This window comes from Struthio camelus, chromosome 7 (assembly GCF_040807025.1).
Source record: "Struthio camelus isolate bStrCam1 chromosome 7, bStrCam1.hap1, whole genome shotgun sequence".
NCBI classification, from domain to species: Eukaryota; Metazoa; Chordata; class Aves; order Struthioniformes; family Struthionidae; genus Struthio; species Struthio camelus.
This window is the reverse complement of record NC_090948.1, coordinates 1,285,787-1,310,633: the sequence shown is the minus strand read 5'-3', so window position 1 is coordinate 1,310,633 and position 24,847 is coordinate 1,285,787. Positions and strand designations below refer to the sequence as shown.

At 42.8% G+C, this 24,847-nt stretch overlaps 1 long non-coding RNA gene across 2 annotated transcripts; it reads left to right on the top strand.

Annotated features, from left to right (window-relative positions):
* The first annotated feature begins 10,186 nt into the window (after positions 1-10,186).
* On the top strand, positions 10,187-24,530 carry LOC104141289 (uncharacterized). 2 transcript variants are annotated; one of them, XR_011142354.1, is made up of 4 exons: positions 10,187-10,960; positions 11,377-13,501; positions 19,163-19,306; positions 21,588-24,530. It is a non-coding gene; the product is annotated as an uncharacterized lncRNA (long non-coding RNA). The 2 variants fall into 2 exon arrangements; XR_693509.2 differs by having other exon boundaries at positions 10,187-13,501.
* The last annotated feature ends 317 nt before the right edge of the window (positions 24,531-24,847 follow it).

Genomic DNA, 24,847 nt, shown 5'->3' with positions numbered 1-24,847 from the left:
ACACCCCCGCTCTGGAGGGCTGCAACTTTTACTTTGGGCTTAAACTGCTTTAGCTGAATCTTTTTGCAAGTCAGAGATTTGTTTTCAAATAAAAGCTCAAACACACCCATAGCTGAGAATATACAGCTGCCATGTATTTCTGTCTATGGAAATGCTTACAGAAGCTATTGAAGGATTTTTTTTCTTTAAAAAACAGCTTTTTTAGATTTCAACAGCGTAAGTAAACATATGCTTCTAACAGTGTTTACCTGCAGCAACACCTGCTTGCAGCAAATTAAAACTCTCAGCCACAGATTTGAAATAAAATCCAACTTAAAAAACAGAATTATCCATCTTACTGCTGCTTACAAGCAGGTACAAAATGGTTTGAAGACGCAAGAGGACAGATCTGGGTCTGGGAAGGGCGGAAGACGGGGCGCGTGTCCATGGGAGGATGGCAGCAACGGCGGTCCCTGCTCCAAGCCGCACTGCTCCGAGCCCCGCTTCCCCGTGCGAAGCGCCGGCAGCTGGCCAGGAGTTTCCTGCACGCCCGGCATGGGGCAAGACACATGTGTTTTGGGGACCTAACACATGTGGAAAGCATGCTTTGGGGGTAAGATTGGGCATGCAAAGGTCTTAGCTTGCTTAGGAAAGCGTCTCCCAACAAGGGGAGAAGAAAAATCCTCCTGCCCTATTGCAATAGCTCAGAATGAGCTGAGACATATCAACGAGGATGAACAGGGTCACGACAAGAAAAGGTAGACCATCGTTTCCCTTATCATCTGGAAATACGTCAGCTAAGATGAAAACATACCCTCTAAAAGGAACCACAGAACTTTCCTTCTTTTTTAACTGAGTGAGCATCTGCTTTGACAATGAAGGGAAGAATAACGGATCGAGAAACCGCAATATGTTTATTTTTTCCCTATTTGCTCATTTACAGAAAAAAATAGATTAATGAAAAGTTGATTTTCCAGTCTAGTCAAAACTTATGCTCACTCTTTCATCAGTTAATGAATTTATCATTAATATTTCTTTTCATTCTAACAAAGGGAAAGAGACTTCTCCTTTACAGACCTGAGAACATTGCTAACATAAATTTCTTCATTTTTCTTTTCTCTGGAAATGTTCAAAGTTTTCAACCCGCTCCTCCTCCCACTGTGCTTTTGTTGGCTGTGACACCAGGATTTCCATGCTGACAGCAGCAGAGAGCGACAAACCTTCTTCATTACTCTGTAGAAATGTCCTAACATTGCACAAGGCCTTTTAAAATCTACACAGAAAAGTATCCTGAGAAAACCATTGCTTTAGCATGAATCTCTAATTGCAGATTTCAGTCCCCTCCAGGGGGAAGACGGCAAAACCCTGGATCTTGAGAGCTTTAAGCTTTCCATTACATTTAATCTGTTCACCTCTTAGGCCTGCTTCTTTTGAAAGAGATTAAACATGGCTTAGCAAAAGATAATATTTAAGATTTTTTCCCAAGACTACCACTCTATGGTCAGGAGCTCCCAAAATGCATCCTTGCCATCTGGAGCTGTTATTAGTTCGTTAATAACACTGTCACCGTGATGATGTATTGCTCAGTAATGACAGCCTAATTGGCAGGGCACGTTTTGAAGGTTCAGGCTCTGCAAAATGGTGCTGAGAGATTGCAAATACGAGCAGAGAGGGAGTCCCACTGACAACTGTCCCAGCCGTCCTGCTGGCACTTGAGGACAAGCCAGTCCTTGCCCAGATTTGTGGTCAGAGGCAGCAGAAATATTTATTTTAATTGCTGCTCTTTTGAAATGCTGTAAGCAAGCCTCACTATTCTCCAAAGCCTTACCTTACATGGTCTTTGGTCAGAGAGGTTTAGTTTTTGGGGTGGAAGCCACCAACGGTGCTTTGGGCTGGAGTTGGGAGAGCAGAGGGCTGTGAAGGGTGGCCTTGGTCTGGACCAACAAGGTGTGTAAGACCCAGCTGGCTTTTCCCTTCTCAGTCAGGTGGAGACAGATCTACCTCCTGTCTCTGCCTATCTATCTGAGACAGATTTACCTCCAAGCCATGTTCAAACAAATGGCTATGCTTTTTTAACTTTGCATCTCTCTATTCGCCTTATTATTTCTCTAATGTTCACGTAGAGATAGCAGTAAATCTGCTTTAGAAGTGACTTGCTACAGCTATGAAGTTCATAAATTACTTAAAGAACAGCCTATCCTGCATTATTGAAAAACATTTTTATACTTTATTTCTGAACAGCAGATAAACTCTAGCATGCAGCTATGAGCACTATGTCTTGTTTGTCCAATCTGAGAGTTGCTAGTAAGCACAGAAAAAAAGATAATAAAATATCCTCTTGAGAAATATTATGCAATATGAAGATGGAGTAGCAGAGAACAAAGCTGACAATAAAATGTTGCATCTATATGACCTTTGCAAATAGCAGATCAAGTGTCTGGTAGAGAGGTACACACCACCCTCCCCTGGGCTGCTTCTCTGCAGTGGAGATTCGTGGACACAGCTGCAAACTGCAGCGCAACCCCCCCAAGGAAGCATTCAGCACTCCAAAACAGTGTCAGCAGAAATCTTGCAAGCTTATTGATACAGCATTGTCATAAAACTTAATTTAGCAGAAGTCAGAGGAAAATAAAATCTTTATCTATTCATGCACACTGGTCTTTAGAGTAAAATGAAAAGTCATCGTCAGGAACTGAGGGTTGAGCTGCATCAGGCTACGCCATGGGATTGGTATTCAGGGAGCAAAAGCCCTACCAAAAGGCTTATATACAGTTTAATACTTTAAATTATTGTTAGCTCATTTTTAAAGCATGAATAGACTTGGAGGCACCTGGCTAGCTTGCACTTAGCCTTGCTGAGGCCATCCTGCAGTGACACCCAACAGCGGCTCCGCCTGCCCTGGCGCAGCCAGGCACACAGGTCTCTTGGAACGTCAGGAGCCCTCAAAAGTTGGAAATATTCGTTATCATTACAAGTCATCGGAATAAATATACAACCAAGAGAAAGGAGTGGCTACAATTCATGGATTTCCAGTGGCTGTGTGAGTGAAGGTTGACTGGAAATTTCAAAAATTTATGTTCCTCTGCTATTTGAAGAATTTTGCGCAATGGGGTTTGCTCAGACTCAGATGTAGACCCAACACCTGGATTTTAAATACGTTGTGTGGTATGTGATTTAAACGAGTTCCTTCACTTCCTGTGCGTTACCTTGAGGCTTTGACACCGCTGGCCCATTTATGCACCTCATCCTTCATTTTCCAGTGACAGCAGACACAGCATTAAATTTGCAATATGCAAAGATGGCTTCCAGCAGCAGTACTTAGCGGATCTGCCTTTGCCCATATGCCCAGACTTGTTCAAAACCTGGATTTTGGGGTAATTTATGACTGTTCTTACTGTGATACAGATGGCTTATTGATTCATTTAATCTAAGTACCTGTAGCTTTGCCGAGGAAAATACTACCTTTTTTTGTGCTGCTCATTTAAGTTCTCTCTTTCTAGAACGTGAATGTGTCGCCTATTATCTTAATCGACTGAGGTTTTTTTAACTAGTTTCAGTCTAGCTAGAACAAAACTGATTTCAGAAAGCTCAGACTCTCAGAAAGGTTTCACAACACAGAAGGAATGGCCAAGTCACAGCAGTGCAAGCCCCTTCTGGCCAGAAGGTCAGAGTTAGGTTCACTCTTCACTCATCCTTCCTTCGGAGAAGTCCCTTGCTTTGGAGACGACGACCCGTGAACCTGCCTCAGCTCTGCAGTGGTGCTTTTCTCAAGGAAACAGGTACTTGGTACTAATGGTGCTGCCAATTACCTCCCATCTCCTGTCACTCCTTACCGGTCAATGATAATGAAGGTGTCGGTAACTAGCCCAGAAAAGTTGATAAAATCAGATTTTCCCAATTGCTTTTGTTGTTCTTTGCCTAGCCCTAGACAAGATGAGGCTGGCAGAGCTCTTCCTTGCTCTGCTTTTGTACTGATCTCGAAATCTTGCAATATTCAGACCACTGGCCTTCTTCTAGAGCAGTCCCAGAAGGGACTTTGCAAAGCTCAGAGCCTCTTCTAGGATGTGCTGTTACAGATAGGGTGTAGAGTAAACACAGCGCCACCCATATACAAAATGCAACAAAGCAGGCTGCCTTTCTGGAAATGTGAAGCAATTACCCCTGTCATAGTGATTTAGTAGAAAGTTTTGCTGAGAACCATCTAATTAAATATCTACCTGCCTGGAAATAAGAGGTTTTTCATGGTGCTGGCCTGATTTAAAAAAAGCCAACAAATCCCTGTTTCGGTATCCTGATGACTCCACCCTGTTCTTGGACACAGGGGCAATAGTTGTGAGAAAAGCTTTTTTCCCCTCTTCTTGTCAGCTTAAAAATGAGCAAACATCTTCCTCGGCTCAGGACTTCTGCCATGTGTTACCTGTTGTCCCTTCACTCGCCTAAGGGCAACCAGGAAAGCTGCCAGGAGGCCACCTCTGGCAACACCAAGCAACCTGAATGTCAGGCAGTGAAACCTGGCAGGACTTTCATTGGGTGCTCGCTATTCTGCTCCAAGCAAAAGTCACGACATTTACATGCAAGTCGCCAGTCCCAACACCGCAAAGAATTTTTTCTCCCTCTACCACCAGAGCAAGTGGAGACGCTACCGTTGATGGAGCCAGAGGCAAAGTCCCAAGGACCGAAGGAGGTTGTCACATGTCCTCCAATCTTCATTTTCCCCCCACCCTCCAAACCACAGTGAATCAAAATGACTCCAAACCTTGCTGTTTCACAAAAGGCTGCCTGCTATGCATTTTCAAAAAAGCTCTTACACTGTAACGAGGAGCAGAGAATAACGATTCATTTTCATGAACAGAATAAAATGAGTCAAACCACACTAAAAGAAGAAATGGGGGATTGTGCTGTTACTTCTAAAGAATGATGGCTCTTTCATTTATAAAACATTGTGATTGGTTCATCAGAATAACCAGGCGCCGCTAGTTAAAAGTTATCAAAAGTTACACAGGAATCTGCTCCAAAAGAGAAAACTGCATTAGATCACACATACAACCCTCTGAATTTGTCTCATATATCTTGGTATCTATATTAACTTATGCTAAAGATGTCTCAGCATCTTTATGACCTCGGTAGCACTCAAGTGACATTTCTTTCTTTCAAGAATGAAGTATCACTGGATACTTCTCCGAGCAGTATTTGTTTTAATTTGCTGCTTCTTTGCTTGTCTCCCTTTTCTATATTTCTGTATTATCACTATCATCTTTGGCATAGAAGAGAGTGAAAACAAAAGCTGGTGGAAAGAGAAGAAGGCCACAATGGGAAAAAGGCACTTTTTGAGATACATCGCAAATTTTCTTTCCGTAACGAAATCTTGATGAATTCACCTTAGCTGGTAACTGGTAGTTAAGCATTGTTATTTCAGAATCAAAAACCTGACCAGCTAGCCTAAAAATAGCTTTTATCTAATAAGAAGAGGGAAGGAGAAAATCACACGCAGTTGCAATTTACAAAGTGAGACTAATTTATTTTTCCTTAATTAATCATCTCCGTTTCCTCCCTCTTTAGCCTTATCTAACGAGGTGTAAATTACAGGGGTAGATGCACTTTCTGGGATGACTTCCAAACTAAATGTTCTTCAAAAAGTGCAGCGGCACTTTTAGCAAAGTATTTTACTGATTCACTGTCATTAGACACATCAAGTTGGCTGAATGGGAATGCTCTGGCTACATTATTTTATCCATACTCTCTCTGTTGTGATAACACCAGATTTTGTAGCCTGCGAGCAGAGATCAGAAAAGGATCCAGCAGAAAAGGAACATTTTTCCATTAAAGTATTTGCGATGTAGGAGAAGGCACTGAGGTAGCCTGGTCCAGCCCTGAATTTTCTGCTGGAGACTTTTGCAGGGGCAACTGCCCAGTGGCTCTTTCATGTACAAGGAGAAGCCACCGCTGCAGCCAGGGAGCTCCTCATTCTCCACCTCTCGCTGAGGTCCTCAGCAAGGAAGGGGAGGGTGAAGCCCTCAGGCAGGCACTGCACTTGCTTCCTATCCAAAATACCACAGCTGTTATTTAAAAATCTTATTTTTGGTATTTGCCATATTATTTTGGTGATTAGTGCACTGCTGAGGCATTAACATGTTACCAAGTTGATAACTGGAAGAATGCATCAAGGAGGTCATTTGAACTTCAGTTCCAGCAGGTCATACTGTTCCAAATATCCCGACAAAAGCTCAATTTGAAGCTTTTCGTTCTTTATACGCCAGCGTGCTCTCCTGTACCGCAGGGATAACTCCAAGCGCAAGGATAAAAGTCTTTTTTTTTTTTTTTTGCTCCCCTTAATATAAACAATTCTGAGCTCTTATTTATAGAAGTGAATGGGCAAACATATTCTGGTTTCTGGGATTGCATTTGCCAGTGTGATTTCTGGGTGTGCAAATCAGGAGTCTGAGCATTTTCCCACACAATTATGATGGCAGTGCTCAGGCACCCAGGCAAACTCCAGGTACATTAAAATGTAGACACAAGACTGTAAAAAAGTATTCTGACCTGCCTTAATGTGACAATTTCATCATAGACTTTGATTTCTACATAATAAATATTGCACTGAAGAATATTCAAATATTTTCATTAATCGCAGAAAACATACCTACTGTAAGAAGGGTAGAGTGGGAAAATATGTTGAGCCTTGGGATTTAAGAGAGGACTATTCAGGTAAAAAGAGCGCTGTATTGAGCACTACCAAAAACGGTGTCATACATTTGGATTAAACATATATTATTTCATATCTAAGGGACTGGAGTTCATCCTGGAAATTTTCTCATTGTAAATAAACATAGCTTTTGTAAATATAGTAACAATAAACCATCTCTCTCTCTCTCAAGCATAACTCTGATGACAAAACCTAACTGTTACAGGCAGAGCCATTTAATACCTGCCACACTGCAAGTATTCATCACAAGGACAGAATAAAGATCCTTTTTTATCCATCTTGTATTTCATTTAGCTGCGCGAAGTGCAGTATCGCAGCTGAGAAGCAAGGAACTATATCTACATATGTGTTTTGTATTGCTCATATCTTAAGAAATCCAGTCATCTGGTGGAGATTGCAGTTCTGTCATAAGGCACAAGAGAGGTAGTTTTCCTCTGGGTAAGAGCAGTAGCTTAAGTTGTAGTGTACCAGATTTTTGGTTTGCTCTACCGAAAATCAGCAATGCATGAATAAGTACTATTGCAATGTATTGCTGCAGTTTCAATGTCCCTGTGTTGTACACCTATCGTAAAATTCTATCATACAGGTGTAGCTATCCTATGAATTCACGCACCTTAGTTTTTAATGAAAAAGTGATACTATCGAACAGCTCTTCTCTACTGACGGCATAATGTGAAATTTCTGCACTCATTGTTTAACAGAGAAAGTCTGAGGATAAATAGGTTAATAATTATGAAAAGTTCAAACACAGTCCCGATGGGACTCCACTTAAAATATCAATTTTTCTCTCGTAACATGACTATGTAACAATCGCAGCTTCTGCTTCGGAATTGCATAGATCAACATGGCACAAACTATCTTTGCTGAGTACATAGAAGCGGAGCCCAATTCAACAAGAAGGAGCTTTTTGGACCCCTGCTGTCCTCGCACCTGGGCGGATCTGCAACGAATGGGGGTGAAGCCTGGTTCAATAAGAAAACAGCAAGCTCAGTACCTACCTGTACTGTTTATTCCACAGGCCTTTACACTGACACGCCTGTAATAAAATCATCCATCTCAGCAATCGTAAAATCGATGACAAATGAGTAGAGGCTACCACTTAACACAAGGTTTATTTTTATTTACCCTACATCATAGAGGCAATCTTAACTTTCATTCATCTGAATTTTAACAATATTGGCTTGGATGGTCTGCTGACAGGCACGTATGCATGCTGTGTATAGATGTTATATTCATCATGGGGCTGGATTAGATGATCTCCAGAGGTCCCTTCCAACCTTGGCCATTCTGTGAGTCTGTGATTGTAACTTGCATTTAAAAAAGGTTTGATTAAGTATAAGCGTTTCGATGAAAGGAGCCCATAGCAGGCGCCCAGCTAAGGAGGGCGTTTTCTTTGTTCAGCTCGCACAGTCCCCATTAGCCAGCCTCGCTCCCCGTGACACGATTAACACAGGAGCTCTGTGGCATGGTGTCATCCTTCAGTTAAAACTGAGCTACACGTTTCGCAAGCAGCTGCAAATCCACTCTGCATGACAGCATTTTCACTCGGTGGCTCACAAACTTCCAAACAAACACAACTTTTAATAATACTATTCAGCTTGCATGTATTATTAAAATTGTAACATGCATGCTTTCTGTGAGAACTGCTTGCTATTACTACAAGCTTCATATAATTCAAGGGGTATGTTGTACCACAGAGAGGAGGTTTTCCTGGCACCACGGTGAGTTGCCTGCAGGAGAGATGAATGGCATTCATCTGAAATTGATGCTGAAAACTTCCTGAAGACACCCCGAATTATTTCACACATACATCATAAGACAAAATACTGGAAAGTGTTTTTAGAGTTATTACAGCGAGGTTTTAATATTGCAACAGAAATACACTGACGCTGTTCCACATGGAAATCCGTACATAGTTGTTACTGTTAGCCCAACTCTAAAAGTCAGTCTAAAGTAACCCAAACTTTCTGAAAGACCACCCAGAAGAAATTTTTCTGTATTTCAGAGCCATATCACATCAGTTTTCACATCAGTTTTCTGTTAGGTCTCCTGGGCCAGCAACTATTTAGAAGGTAAAACTCCTTCAGTTTAGTAGCTTTTACAGGCCTATAGCTTTGCAAAGCTTCACTTCTTGAACTTATCGCTGGTGCAGAATTAAACTTTCCCCTTGCATAATTTAGAGCAAGGTCAAGCAAATTTCATATTTAAATAAACATAGACAACTCTTTTCTATTTAAGTGTTTTAAAGCCATTTTCAAACGTAACTACTTATCCCAGCACAGTTAGTTGTTCAGCAAATAATTTAGCTTGTTCCTGAAATGCCCCCTGATTCATGCCCCAGCGTGGATCCTTTTGTGCATTAAAATGGTCGTTTTATACCCACGGTTTCCCCAGCCCAGTCTGCCTTACTGCAAACAAAGAGGTTCACATGCAACTGCTGTAATGCAGATTCACCTCTCTGAAATGAGAGCTGGGGGAGAAGAAAACGTCCATGTGAGTCATGGTGGTGCTCCTTCTGCCAGAACCTGCCTTTTGGAGACAGAACGCAGAAGCGACCCCAGAGCAGGGCGCAGGAGCGGCCGCTCCAGCAGGTGCAATGACAGGGGACGAGGCTCCTGCCGAGAAACACTGCCTTTTCAGGAACCTTAATGAGCCTAAAATACCTTTTCTTCTCCCCTTTGGGTCCTAGAGGGGAAGACACGGTAGTGCTACCTGCCTTCTTGTAGAGTGAGTCTCCTAGCACAAACAGGCCCTTAGTCAAAATTGCATACGTGTGTGCGCACGGGCCAAGGCATTTCCATTGCATCCTGCTGCATTACAGCTGCTTTGTTGTGATTGTAGAAGTAGTTTGACTCCAGGATCTAGGTTTTCTGGCACATATTTTTGTCGGTGACTGTACATAATAATCATCAATATCAAGCTAAAGGCAATGCCCTGGAGAGCTATTCTTCTGCAAATATCATGTAACTCAACCCTACAGCTAATCCCAGCCCAAAAACCACGCTGCCAGTTTGCACAAAAGGGCATAACATATCCTCATGCACGTCTATAAAGAAACATTAAAATCTCCCTAGACACGGATATTGCCTGTATCGATCACTTCAGTCAGAAGTGGGTGGATATAAAATTGAAGCCACCCAAATTATTGATCTTGGTCTTTATGAGCCATATGAGGAGTCCCCAGGAGGTGTTACCTCCCCATCTGATAATCGCCCTCATCAGCGCTGTAAGGGAGCCGGCTGCGGAGCTGCCAGCCTCCTGACCACTTCACACAGCCAGATGAAGCCCCCAATGAGGCTAAAGAGCTAACAAGGGCCATCGTTTCCCGCTGCTGACAGGCTCAGTGGGCTCCCAACTACACAGTTGTCGCTGTACGCCCAGCCATTTCATCCACGTCTGCAGATTTCTGGCTAACACCATGGAGCTAGTGAGCTGTTGGATGCCAGAGAGCATTGCATTGACTGCAGCTGTGAAATCACCCGCGAGGAAAATCTCTGAGACTCGTGCTTAGGACTCACCTGCAATTTAAACCAAATAATTAATGTTCAGGCTGGAAGGAGAAAAAGCTAAGGCGACACTGCCAAGATGAAGGCGCTTGGTGGGTTTAACTAGGTATCTACAGTTACGAATAGATTTGCTCCTTGTTTGCTTAATCCCAATCCTGAAGTCAACTGAACTTGACTTTTCCAACCATAGTCAGAGTACAGCCTTCTATATTTCGCTTAAAATATATATATATATGTGCACACACCTGTTGCACCTGGAGAATGGAGGAAGGAAACTTGCTTCATGTTGTTCAGGTCTGGCAGGTTCTGGGATTAACGCAGTAATCGGTCGGTCCAGGGTTTGTGGAGAGAGCTGGAGAAGCAGGTAGGCACAACGGGGCGGATCAGTGCTTTACAGCTTGTCAGCGCTTCCCACGCTCCCGGCTCCTCACCGCCGCGGTGAGAGGCAAACAGCGAGCAGAGCTCGTGGGAGGTTTCTCAGAAGACCTTTCTTCACATCATCTTTTCAAAAGTGTTTTTCACATCATCAAAGTATATTTCCAAAATGAATGTTTCTTAAATCTGCACACGCATAAATTTGTACTGTCACATGTATATTAAATAGCCAGACATGCTTGAGACAGTGCTTTTAAAAACTATTTTGAAAATAGATTTATGCATATCCTTCCCAGATTTTGAAAAGTCAGTCTTGGGCTGCTCAGCACGAGACCCTGGAGAGGAAACTCGGCATGCGGAGAGATGAGCCGGCACTTTAGGAAGAGCCTCCGTCAAGGTGAGCCAGCCCGAATTCCCGAGCTCAAACGCCTCCAGGCTCAGGGTCCCCCGCGCATCTCGCACAGTCATTTCAGGAGTCGTTTCTCCCAGGCAACTAACTCAGACCAAACCACTCGGGGTGAAGGAAAGCTAAGGGTTGGATTAGAAACCACAAAAGAAAGTGTTTATGTTTACCCAGGTATAATAAAACAAGTGAACATGTACATATATATATATACACACACACACAGATACACTTTACATCAGGATGCCTTACTGGGTAGAGATAAAAAGAGCGCAGGCTCCCTAACCCCCTGGGGATTATTTTTAATCTTTGATGTGCCGCTCTCCTCATCAATGAGAAGTACTAGACCCTTTCTTAATCTCTTAAAGAGCTAATTGCATGCATTGTTTACTGCTTATTGTGTTTTTCAGGAAGATTTTCCTCGCCTCCTGCTGCTCCGTTTATAACGCGTGCTGCACAGCCGTTTCCCAAAGTGCGTCAGACTAACGCCGTTTCCTGGAGCAACTGGTCTTTCAGGAGCTGATTCAAGTTACAGTATGCAGTGAAGATATATTCGGTGCATCTTTATTTCCCTGCGAAGCCTCCCCGCCTGCAGCCGACAGTAACGGATGCGTCTCAGCCGGCCCCATCAGCGACATCTGCCCCGGACAGCTGGAGAAGTTAAACACACAATTACCGCAGCCTGCAGCACCGTGCGTTTGTTACTGATTAATTGCACGCAGGGTATACTGGATGACATTGAGAACTGCAAAAGATACGCTACCAAGACAAGCTGAGAATAAACTGCATCCCCAGCCAAACGCTCCCTACGTCTGCTCTCGACTTGCACGGGCACCGGCGGCGCCGGGGTACGTAAGGCTGCTGCTTCGCGTTACCTTAGCACCTCCAAACGCCTCCGACTTGTCCGCAGGAGTCATTCAGACAGCACGGCGTGGCAACTGCTATTCGTTTCACTCTTCACCAGCCTCTCCTTGCCGCACGCTGCATGGAGAGAGCGGCCGAAGGAGACGGGGAAGCTGCTTTTCACCGACCCGGGCTTGTACCTGCTGAGCCCTGGGCTCGGTTTTATGGGAGAATTACAACTTCCCAGCGAGGAACCAGGCCACCGTGCCTCCGAAGGGGTGTTAGCAGCTCCGTGGCAATGAAAGCATCTGCGGATTAACACACCGTCACCTCCCCTTGCTTCGGTAACTTGGGCGACTGAGCAGGTTCCTGCTCCCAGCTCGAAATTCCCGCGGGCGCCTCGTCAGCAGCGCTGCCCTGAGGCCGTCCAAGCCGCTCCGCTTGCCTCCCGGTTAATTTACAACAACGTTATTATCACCTGTCATTACAATACTGCAGTTTGCGATTTGCCAAGGATGAAAAAAGAGCAAGGAAAGGGGTAATTCAGTCACTCGAGAAGAAGTGAAAAGGTCAGGCACGGGTTTGACTCGCCCGTGAGAACGGCACCCAGTCGTAGGCGGGTAACAAAACATGGGCAGTTTCAAATGATTATGGCTTTTAAGTCATTGCTGTGCCTGCTCGGGGCAGCAGCTCTTTGAAAAAGCATCATCTCTTCAGGGAAACTCCACCAGTGTATTCTTCAAGGAATTATATTATTTCTGACACTGAAAACTACTCGTGGAGATAAAGCCATGAGAGTTTAGAAAAGCGTGTATAAAGTTTTGCTCAGCGACACGCTGATCGGCTGCTAGCCCCTTACATCAGTTAACCTTCTCAGTTCTGAGTACCTCTACCTTAATCCCTCTTGGAGCGAGCTTGCTGAGAAATTTCAAAAAAAGACACTTATTTCTTTGTCAAAGCAAAGAAAAAAAGCACGTGATTCCTGCTGCTATCTGCTGAAGTATTGTAATGTTAGAGACACACATCCGCGGCAAGAATTAGGACATCTTTTCCTGTTTGGCTCCGTTTCTCCCACCCTGCCCTTCCCCGTTCGATGTTGTTATTGGTACGCCAGAAGGAATAACTCGTTATAGCTGCAGGGCCCTGGAGACGGCTCTGAATTTCAAACATCTAAGCAAAGTGAAGGAGTCCTTCAGAGCTCCTCTCCGAATCAGCATAATGTCGTTCTTAATTAAGCCACGCCGTGACCTAAATAAATCATAAGATCAAACTTCATTTCAACACCGCTTGTCACATGTCGAGCGAGTCCGATGGTCTGTCGGGTCAGACCGCCGAGACAGAGAGGCTCAGCCTTGCAGGCATAATTAAATAATCTAAACAGCATTCCCCAAAACGAACGCTTTCACTTGGATTTCAGTGAACTTCGTTGGAGTATCTGGCACCTCCAGCCCCTGGGCGATGGTGGAGTTGAGGCTTTCTTTAGCGGGTGCTGGACCACAGGGAACAGCACGACAAGGCCAATGGTGAACACCACCGAGACTGTGCCGCAGAAACTGCCCGTCTCGGATGTAGCCGAGCGCATCGGGAAGTTCACGCTTCTGAATGCTTTTTTTCAGCAAACACAACAAGAACCGCAGTGAATTACGTCTTTGCTGATGAAACCTTGCTGATTTTTGCCGTCTGGAAGCCCAGGTGCGTTCCACTCCCTTGCATACAAGGGACGCGTTGGTCCTACAAGGACCTTTATCGTCTTGCGTTGGCGTTAGAAAGTGCATGAAGTCACGACTTGAGATGAGCGATGTTTTCATCTCAGTTAAAGTCTAGCACTTGTAAAGGAGGGCACGCTTGTCCTGCGGCAGCAAAGGCTTACGCCGTCAGGGCCAGGCAGGAGCAGCGCATGGACCCGTCCGCGGCCACGGACAGGCAGACAGAGCAATTGCATCGCCTGGTGTCGTTGGCTCAAAACCAATCATTTAAGGTTCAAAATCATTTCAGCCAGCCATCCTCCACACCACCCGTTAGCCTCCCCCATGCACAGAGACACTTTCAAATGCGGTCCAGAAAGGGGTGGGGAGCCAGTTCCCAAAATCAACAACAGAGGCTGTTCTCACAGCAATTTACCATCCAGAGAGAAAGCATGAAATAGAAGAAAATCGCGAGGCAGGCTGTGCTCATGAAATTTTCAGCTCAAGAGGTTCAGAGCGTGGATAACTAGGTGAGCTTTCTGGGTCCTGTATGGAAGAAAAAAAAATAAAAGCTTTGAGAAGGAGCTGGTAGAAATATCACTGCAAAGCCATTTCTTATTGAACATATTTGTTTTAAAGTTCTCAATGTCTGTGCCAAGTTGGCGCGGACGAGGTTGCAGCTGAAGCACCAGTCAGAGATGTGCATCCTCTGAAGAATTTGTATGAGCAATTTTCCTTACCCAGGGATCAGTCTTAAAGTTTCCATCAATTTGAGGGATTTTGAGGAAGAATTCTTCTCTTAAAACACGAGCTTAATTTTCAATAATTAAACACAAACTTTCATGGACTAAAACAAAGGACGAAATTTAAAATATGGTTAGCATTGCAGCTAAAAGTCATCAATGGCTCTTAGCAGGCTAAAGAGGCAAGGACAGGAGGAGTGGGGATATTTCAGAGCTGTCAAACTATGTTTAACTCCCCCTGTGCAAGCAGATGTTTTGCTGTGGCAGGATATGCTTGCTTGCAAGGTATTGCAGCAAAACCTCCTCAAGAAGATCCTAAATTTCTAAACGCAAGAATTACAATGCTCCTATAACTCAGCTGAGAGCAATAGATTAAAAAAGTGGATAAAAAGGAAAATCAAAATCTGGATTTCATGTACTATGGTGTGGTTTTGGTGGCGCCTACCCTAAATGAGATTAAATCCTTGTCTCCCAGAGATTACTTCTCCAAGGCAGAAGTTCTTACAGAACAGCCAAAGCCCTTAGTCTGCACAGAAGAGACAAAAGCAAGGGAGAGCAGACAGCTGAACTTTTTGGCTAATTAGCAAAAAAAAAAAAAAAAAAAAAAACCCACACCCAAAAACCTCTTGTTCTCACTTGTTCTCAGGTCTGTCCCCCTTGGAGAATGTGATTCCAGCATTCTGCAGACAGAGATTTGAGATATAATTAGATAAGTTTTCTAAATATGCTATTGTCCTCACCAGAACTTAGACAATATTTGAAAATTCAAGTGGAATATTTGCTCAAATCAAAATCTTCTCTAATTTTAATAAAGTCCCATGCTATGTACATCCAATTCCATGCTCTAGTCAGTGACTCTCCTTGTGGATATTTGAAGAAGCAATCAACTTTAGCATAGTTTTAGGAATGTGTTCAGAATATATTTTGAAACACAGCGGACTGCCTGCGCGGAAACTTCATGCTAAGACCAATAGTGCAGCTGTTAACTGGAAGCCTGGAGCGAGCCAGCCTGAATCACCAAATCAAACTAAAGAAACTTCTTAGTCAAACCAATTCAGTACATTTTTTAACCAAAGACATAGTCAGAGGAAGTTCCCGTTTGCTCACAAGTAGAAGACATTCCCTTTCAGTTGATCTGATCTGCAATGAATCATGGGCTTACTTCTCCTGCAGTCCCCTCCTCCTCCTCCTCCTCCTCCCATACACAAACAAGATGTAGAGCCTAAAAAAATATTAAATTCTCCTTAAAACCAAGAACGTTTCTCCCTTATCTCAACAGGGACCATGATGCAATCTTAGTACTGCTAGAGAGAAATCCTGATGTCTCTGAGATATGTAGACTCACTCATCTAAAAAGTTCATTTTCTTTTTAGAAAATTTCTTTGTCATTTTTAGGACAATTATGCAATTGAAGTATAGGTGGTAGGTATGAAACTGTTTTGAACTTAGCAGAAACCAAGTATTTTAGAAAACTTCCAACATATTTTATATTTTACTACTTTCCAGATAGTAGTCTAAGATGCAGATATACTTAAAAACTATAAGCAAAAGTTTATGACTGGAAGACTTAAAAGCTAAAGTTACAATGCAATAACTGTACAATATCTGGCAGTGGGAAGAACAGCTTCCTTTATCATTTCCAGGCTATAAAATTGATCTAAATAAGTTTAGCTCAACTGACCAGTTTAAAGGACTCTTCTCCCCGCCTACGCCCCTAACAGTTAAAATCACTCATGGGCTGAATTTCTCCTATTCGGGTGCAGAGTTTGCATCTTCCTTAAGTTTTTCATAATAGACAACGTTAGATGTATCTAATTTACATCATTTAGAGAAAGCGAGGGAATTCCTAAATGGTAGTGTCACATCTCTGATGGATGTAGTTATCGCTTCTTTGATGATGAGATGTCACTTAATCCTCTAGAGTAACTGTTCTTCTGACATATTCGAAATAGAAATTATTCAAGTCCAGTTCTCCACGAAGTAGTGAATATTAGAAAAATGTAACTCTACAGACAGAGTAAGACCAGCTGATCACTGCGCCACCCCAGCACAGCGACCTGTGTGAGGCAGCTTGACCTTTCTTAGTACCTCCTGAGCAAGGGAAAATTATGGTCAATGAGCCATTTTGCAGCTGAAGGTTTTTTGTTTTTTTTTTCCATCTTTCTCACACTTCTCTGAGCATCCAACTGACTGAAACGCACAAATGATTAGCTGGGGGCAGGGGGAAAGAAACCCCAAATCTTTGAACAGTCTTTAAGGAAGTCTTTAGAAGTAGGAAGTAACATCTAGAAAAGGCCAGAAATGAAAGCCTGGGATCTAATGACTTAAATCAATGATTTGAAATGATTTTGAACATTTTTATCAATAACCTGGAAGGAGTTATAAAATTACCACTGTTAAAGTTTGGAGAGGATGGAGAGACTGAAGCAAAGGTAAATACGAAGGAGGCCAGGACCCCGTGGCAGCCCAGCCTGGATTACGTGGGGGGCTGAACATGAAACACAGCGTGCATTTCACGCTGCCCGATTTTATAAAATCACATTTTTTGTTATAATGAGCATGGGCTGCACTTGGAGGAGGAAAAGTTTCTCAGAGCACATCAAGCCTGAAAGCGTTGTGGTTTGCAGTAGATGATCACGTGAGAGTTAACGTTACCCTCAAACGAAGGGGACGAGGGCTCTTCCATTGGCAACACAGGGGGCATTTCTCCCCCGGTGGGGAGATGATGCCGTCTCCCAGGCCTGGCTCGCCTGACCGTGCACCTTGATTACAAGGCAAAAAGGGAATGGAGGGATGGCACTGAAAAAGGCAGGGGTGGGGGGAATCAGTAGGATGAAAATGGGACTTTTGTTACTCTGTGTTATGCTTTGAGCAGGATTAATGCAACTGACTGGGTTAACGTGCTTGCAATTATAAGCTTCCTTGCAACCTCTTGCTATCATTTCTGCTGTCTGTAGGATCTGAGCCTACGCTTGTACTTTCAAACATTTCAGATGCAAATAATAGAAAATTTCCAATTAAAAGGGATAATCTCCTGTCAGAATGAGAACACTAAGGACAGTGAATAATTTAAAAGCTTTGGGGATATAAAGATGTATTATATTTCCCAACAAGCTTGAAGTTTTGATTCATAGTTAAAAATAGAAAATATGGAAGGAATCAATTTGTAAAAGTCCTGAAAAAAATACTCATTTTTTGGTACTGTTCATATATTTTGAAATGTTTCTGTTTTATCAAACAACCTGCCTGGCTCTTTTTCCTACTAAATAGATTGATCATAATTAATTTCCAATGAACTCATTTGTAATTAATTTCTAAATTCAGGACAGAAATCACAAAGACAGCAACATTATTTAGCACAAATTACCACATTTTGAAATCTTAAAAATTAGAAATGGAAGTTTGCTAATCATAAACACCTGTTTTTTTTATAGAGGGTTAAAGGGGTTGGCCTTACCAGGTTGCACACAATAGTACCGAATTTCCCACTGAAGACAAGCACATCCCCATGGTGGGCTCTCGCAGAGTTACTACTGACAGTACAACAAATACATTCACATATGCTGACCTGTGCTGCTTAACCTAACTCAACCAAACAAAATCAAAGCCTTCGTTTTAATCTATTGCGTGGCCAACTATAGAAAGTGTCAATCCCTTTGCTAGGGTTTTCATATCATGATCTTCTCGTTTGCCTTCAATATGGCAATATTTTTCCAAACCAAGATAACTCTGAGCGCTTCAGTGTACTGCTCTCAATCGCAATGCTCTGTTTCCATATTATATCACTAATCAATAACGGGTTCTTGTCAAAGCCTGTTGCCCAATACAAATGCTACAGTACAGCTTTGTACAAGGCAGTTAACGACCCGGTGCTGCATTGGTGTTAGGACTGTTGGCTTCCATGTGAGCATTGCCCCTTGCCAGCTACAGCACTATCTGGGGTAACATGAAGAACATGCTCAAGGGACCTTCCCCCACCCACTGGGACATGCGTACCATACTCGTGCTGAAGGTATGTTTCATACTAAGCCATCACAGCTTATCGACACGGTAGTAACTTGGATCCCATTGCAGAAATACCTTCCTGAGCAAGTGAGGAAGATGCATCAGCTCCAGGGCACCAAACAAAAAAATAAGCTTATTTTCACTTCATACCTCCGGGCACTTCTGACAAATCCTTGCAGGCCTGATGACAGGAAATAGAAAAATTCTTTCTGTTTAAGGATATTTTTTGCATTTATTTATGCGACTCAATTAGGAATTAGATCTGAGGGTACCTGGAAGAAAAGTCCTCTTGGTAAGTAGCTTCAGTTTATGGTAAAACGTTAAAGTTTGCCAAACTGAAAAATCCCAGAGGACTGGGTAAAGCTAAGGGAAGAATTAAAAGTGGTAAAAAACGTGAGGGCAGCAAGAGACCAATAGATACTTGTGAAAAACAGAAGATCAAGTGAGCAATGAGATGAAATCTACTTCTTGGTTATTTTGCACGTTGTAGTAGTCTACCTTGAACTAGGTGTAGCAAATAGTACGTGCCGCGTCCTTTAGGTGGCTCCAGCAATGAGCACGCAGCATGAGCACGCAGTGGTGCATGTCCTTCCACGGCCGTTCTCTCTCCAGCAGCAGAAACAGCTGGGAGTTAGCGCATGGCGGGAAGACACATTAGTAAAGATTATTTCTTCTGCAACAAGTGCAACATTTCCCTTTCCAACTTAGTCTTATCTTTAGTGCCTTGCTACTAGCAGTTGTTCTTCTTACATATAAGAACAGTGAGTTTTTTCAGGGCTTCACAGTCACAGAATATATTTTTTGGTCTATTAGTAGTTTAAAGAAGGCAAATGGGAGAAGAATAAAATGGAAGAGGATTTTTAATAGAAAAGGGATACCTCAGGGTATTTAGCAGGAAATGGGCCATTTTTTCTTTGCAGAGCTTCAGACACCAGCACGGTGGAGGACATGTTTGCACGGCTGATGGCTCCTGCTGGCAGAGCTGGTCCTGCAACTTCACCTCCAGGAGCTTCAATCAACCCAGGAACTTCAGTCAGCATTGCCAAGGCTGTCCTCCTTTGGAGGTGGGTGTAGATAGCTTCATTTAGACATTTCAATCTCTGAATTTCTGCAGATCTTAATGAGGAGATTGCAGAGATTGTTTGGGTCCCTCCTCACCACAGCTCCTTCCGCAACCACTCTCCTCCTGGGCACTTCAGCTCCTCCCCAGCACTGCCAAGAGCAGGTTCCTCTCTGATGCCATTTCACCATTAATAACTCATAGCGAAACTCTTACGCAGAAACATGTTACTTTGGATGGAGGGTCCTTTTTAAAGCTGTTCGTATTTTTTTTCTTCCCATTTCTTCCTCTCCTGTTGAAGCAGAGGGAACTGCAGGGTGCTGCCAATTCACAGCTGTCTCCATCTTTTCTTCTCAGCTTTTAACTAATCTCAGTAAAACCTTGGGGAAGATCCTAACGACATAATGTCTGCTCAGCTCAGCTGTACACTAGGCATCACAGTGAATAATTTAGTGCAACTTTCAATGTAGTTTATTGCACCACCTCATTTTGCTTACATGCGTGTAATGTTAATCTTAAGAAGTTGCTCTAATTACCGACAAATAGGAGACTCTTCCACCCCAGATGTGGCCAGAAGAATAGGTTATTAATTCAAAGAAGTGATGTCTCCAGAAAAGGGGTTATAGTGGGACTGTTTCCTTAAAAAAATACTTTATTAGAAAGCAAAGTCCACGCTTAGATGCCATTTAATTAAGGCAGTCAAAGTACAAAAGGCATACCTGAGGGAGTAACTCTTCAGATTTTGGGAGTAATGCGTTCATTTCTGTAATATTTGCTACACATACTACACATTTTTCATTAGTGTTGGCTGGACGTCAGTTTCCAAGGACTCACCACTTTGCAATAATTGGATATGTGATTCGAGAAATGATATGGCTTGAAATTCATGGGCCTTGCCTAAACACATACATACATAGATTGTGCTGTCTATTGGGGGTTTAATCAAATGAGATAAGGTTGCTATTCACTAAGCAAATTGCACGTGTTATCTTGCGATAGCATGGCATTTTGTTGCAATGACACACTTAAACAACAGCTCTGAGGAGAGAGAAAACTTAATAGACCTGAACTTGCATATCAAAAGGTAAAACAGATATTTTATGTTAGTGTCTCCCATGTCGCTACGCCCCTTTCTCTAGTCAGGCTCCCTTCCCCTTCTGCTCAATGCTTTTTCTTTTATTTTATTATTATTTTTTTCTTCTTCTGTGCTCAGTTTTGCGTTTTCAAACCAATGGCGAGGACCACTTCATATAGACACCGGCAAGCTGGTGCATGCTGAGCACCTCGCAGCTGCTTGCTGAAAGCCACTGCAGATAACGGTTCAGTAGCAAAGGCCCAATATGCTGATGCCCTGCAGGCTCCCTGTGAACTCCACGTTCCCCAAATTCCTGCATTTTGCACTCCAGAAGCGGTGAGGCATGTTGAGCGCTTGGAAGCCCTATCTGCCTTCCCGGGCCGGAGCCATACACACAGGCCTGAATGAGCATCCCAGCCCTTTGGTGGTTACCCACACCTCCAGCTCTTTGGAGATTCTCCTAGCGTGAATCATCTCTTATTCATAACAAGAAAAAAATGCATTGAGGTGTCACCAACACACCTCTGCTGTCTCTTCTGCGGTTCCCACTAAGGCAGCGGGAGGCCCTGCCGTACCTTTCAGTCAGCCGATAACCATGGCACACCACTCTGTCTCTGCTATTTCACCTATATTTAAGGCTCTACACCCTTAAAGCTAACGGCAAAGCATCTCTGGGTTCCATCCTTAGCTATATCAAAGGTCTGATCAGGATTAACCTACAGAAAGCATAACTGATAGGTTACCAGAAAATTTTATTAAGTTTTTCTTTCTCTATTCAGCTGATAATTCTTTTTTTTATTTTTATGTGCATAGCAATGTTTAATGCCATGCCCTTTGGTTTTCATTTCTTCTTATTTCCTGCATTTGCGTTGCAAGTGGCACAGAGCTGGTGCTGGTATGAAGACTCGTTTCCAACCTTGAGAGCTTTGTGTGAATCCACACTTGCAAAAAGATTCTGGTTTTGGCATTCAGATCACAGTCTCATTCCAAATATTATTTGCGATTAGTGTTTGTGTACCCTAATAGATGAATTTAGCTTCATCGTGCCTTTGTGTGTCACATCTCATCTTCTGCATCACTATGGTATCACAGCCTTCCTAGCAGCGTACAAATCACATAAGGTTAAGTCCTCAAGCAAAGATCCAGAGGGCATATGGAAAATAGCTTAACCTATTTTTTTTTTTTTAAATACATTTGTTTTTCTCAACAGAAAAAGTCATCAGCAAGTTATTTTCCGGGAGGCACAGGGGGTACTTTTCTGCTACAGTCTTCATTCAGAAAGTCATCTGAGCTATGGAGGTCACATTCATAATTAATCTGCACTCATAGCTGTTAATCCCCACACTACCAAATGAACTGCTTTTTCAAGAAGTGATATGCCTTTGCTGTCCTACCTGGCGCTGGACAAGTGGACCGTGCTCCCCCTGACCTGACAAAACTCCGAGCGTTGCACGTTGCGTTGCCACCGGGACAACCTTCGCAGGGCTGGGGAAGTTTATGAACTTCCTCACGATCTGGTTACTGTCGGTGCAACTAATATTTCACTGGCTGAACTGCTTAGAATCGAAAACTTGCATTCACCTATTCAAAGTCTTTACAGGCAAGAAAACTTTACTTAAATCTTTTTTTCCCCACCTCAGCAATCGCTGTTCCTTATATGGCAGCTAATAAGAATATCCAGGATGCTTTTGCACATACCTGTTCCCCTATAGGTGCACAGGCCCCATACATTCAACCACACAACCCGTATAGCGTTAGGAGGGAGAGAGAAAGGCCTAAAACTCTACACGTCCTCGTGCGTGAAGCCATCAGGGACTGTATCTGCCTGGCCTTTTTCAAAGGTTTTTATGACTTTATCAGATACTCAAATCTTGTTTACATGCACAACACATCTTGAAGAAAAACAGTCACTGTGAACATCTCAGAGACTGTATACATACTCATTTCACTGTTTGTGATCCAAGAAACTGCTGAGTAAATGGAGAACAGACATGAGGCTGGTCTTCATACCAGGGATGTACGGAGGACCTTACGCACATCTATTATCAGGACATTGCTCAGAAAAGCTGCTAACATAGCCCATTTTCTGCTCAAGTGAGCAAAATATCCTTGCAGAAGTTTGTTAGCTTGAAAATAGCAAATTTTTATGCATGATGTAGTTCACTTGAAGCTTCACTGAACTGAAATTGCCTGACCTTTTGATCTTTTTGCAAAGAAATGAAGAGTCCCAAGAAAACTTGAAATTGCTGCACCTTCAGTGGAGAAGGAAAGTGCTGCCAAAAGATCTGAGGAATTAAAGTTTTTTTTTTCATTTTAGGGGACCAAGACTAGTGAAAAATATAGGTAGTGAATCTTTTAAATTACAATCCCCCCCCAAACATCTTTGGATGGATGTTCAAAGCAGTGTTATCTTCACAAATATTGCATACCACAGCACTGCTATTAGGGCTTGCTCAGCTAGCTCCTAAGGTTTATATTATTGCCACCCAGAACACTCTTTTTACAAGATATTGAGAAGAACACAAAATGCCAATGCTTAAAAGGGAGAACCCATAAGCTGAAGGATGTATTTCATGTCCACAGAGGGAGCCAAGACTTGACGGATGGGCTTTGAAAAGTCATTAGGAGTGTTTGCCCTGTAAGGTGGAGAAAGATGGAGCTATTTCAAACCAAAAAGTGCACAAGTCGTGCGGTCACTAGATGGACTTTCACGGACTTGATAGAGCGCACAGTGGGGTTTTTTGTTGTTTTTCTGCTTGTTGTTGTTGTTTTTTAAGATGCAGTAATGATAGCAGTATATGTTGAATGACAGTATGAATTGGATAGGTCCCAAAAAGTAAATCTCTTTCCTTTTGCAAGATAGGCTCTTAGGAACTTTGCTCAGCTATTAATCAAGATGTGAGGTGGATTTTTTTCAGCCTTCATACCCACTTTTGTAAGCCATCTAACAAAACGTGTGTCTGAGTTTCGAAGTCTGTGATGATGCAGGAGCTCAGTCTCCTTCCTGGGGGATTTCTTTGAAGAGGCAGCTGTTGTGGAAGTGCTTCTGACCAGACCAGACCTATCAGGGTGGAGGAGAGTTTCATGGACTTCGTCATTATATTAAACTCATAGTGACTTTTCCTCAAGTTTCTCATTAATCACCAGAAGATGCTAAAATTTGGACAGCGCAAACATTCCTCCCAAAGCAAAATACAACACATGGCTGTCTACTATTCGCAAGTGTTAACTGTTTGAAACCCAGCAATTCCACATTGTGCTATGAATTTCAGAAAATCACAGAATCATGAAAGGATATTGACAACCTAGAGGGTAAAAAGGAGACAGACGATTATTCATAAAACCATGACTACATGGGAAGGGACCTCCAGCACTCACTAAACCAATAGATGAAAATCATGAAGCAGTACCCCAACAGTTGAAAATGGACATGTTTTGCCCCAACAGTAATGCTAGCTGAAAACTCAATGCTACACTTACCTATAACAGGCTGGGGAATCCCATATTAGACTTGCCACTGGCTCAGACGTGTTGCAAGATCCTTGATCCTTCATAATTCAGAGGGGTCTGACATTTCTCCCATATTCCCCACGTCTGGATCGCTGGCAGTCAGTTGGCTGTGACCACGTTTGCTAACAGAGCGTGGAAATCCACATGTAGTATTGCCTCTGGATCCTGCTTGGAGATCACATGAAACTAAACAGCGCAGCACCATCTGTGAATTTTAAATATGTTTTAATAAAAATTGCAGTTTTAGGCTCTCTGCTCTGTGAGTATCCTTGACAGCCCTGTGCAATGCTTGGCTGCTCTCAGGGAGACAGGAGGATTGCCACTGGAGTCACACTAGAGCTTCCCTTCAAATAACATTAAGATAAGACACATCTGAAGAATAAACCCCTTAGGCTAACTTCTCCAGTCAAATCTCTGTGCATTTCCCAGGGCTTTCTCCCAGGGATTTCAAGTTTTCACCCATAGCATATCAGCACCTCAAAGACCTTCAGGTCAGTTTAGCAGAACCAATGACTCACATGCATGAGAAACATGGGTTGCAACCTCAAGCCACTTGGGCGCGGCCTCCCTGTGATATAGTTTTGTTTTCCATTTCTTTGATTTTTTCCAGCTGTATTTAATTCATATAAATAAAATATATAAAGAAAATAAGCACACTCAATAAAACATCTTTCAACACTACTTAGCAGTATACTGTTCTTACTAGCTGCAATCCTGCTGGGAATTGGGGTGGGTGCGGAGTTAGTTTTCCTCATTAATGCACTTATGAGACAGGAAATAAACAAAACCCATCATCACTAAAATAGTATGGGCCCTTTTTAAATAAAGGCTCCATTTTAGTCAGGATGCAGCTTTTTGTTCCTCGTAATTTGCATGCTGTTGTAAATCACATGAGCCCCTTCCTTTAGGCATGCTTAACACATTAATTATCAGTAAAAGCAATTGGAATAGTGATGTCAG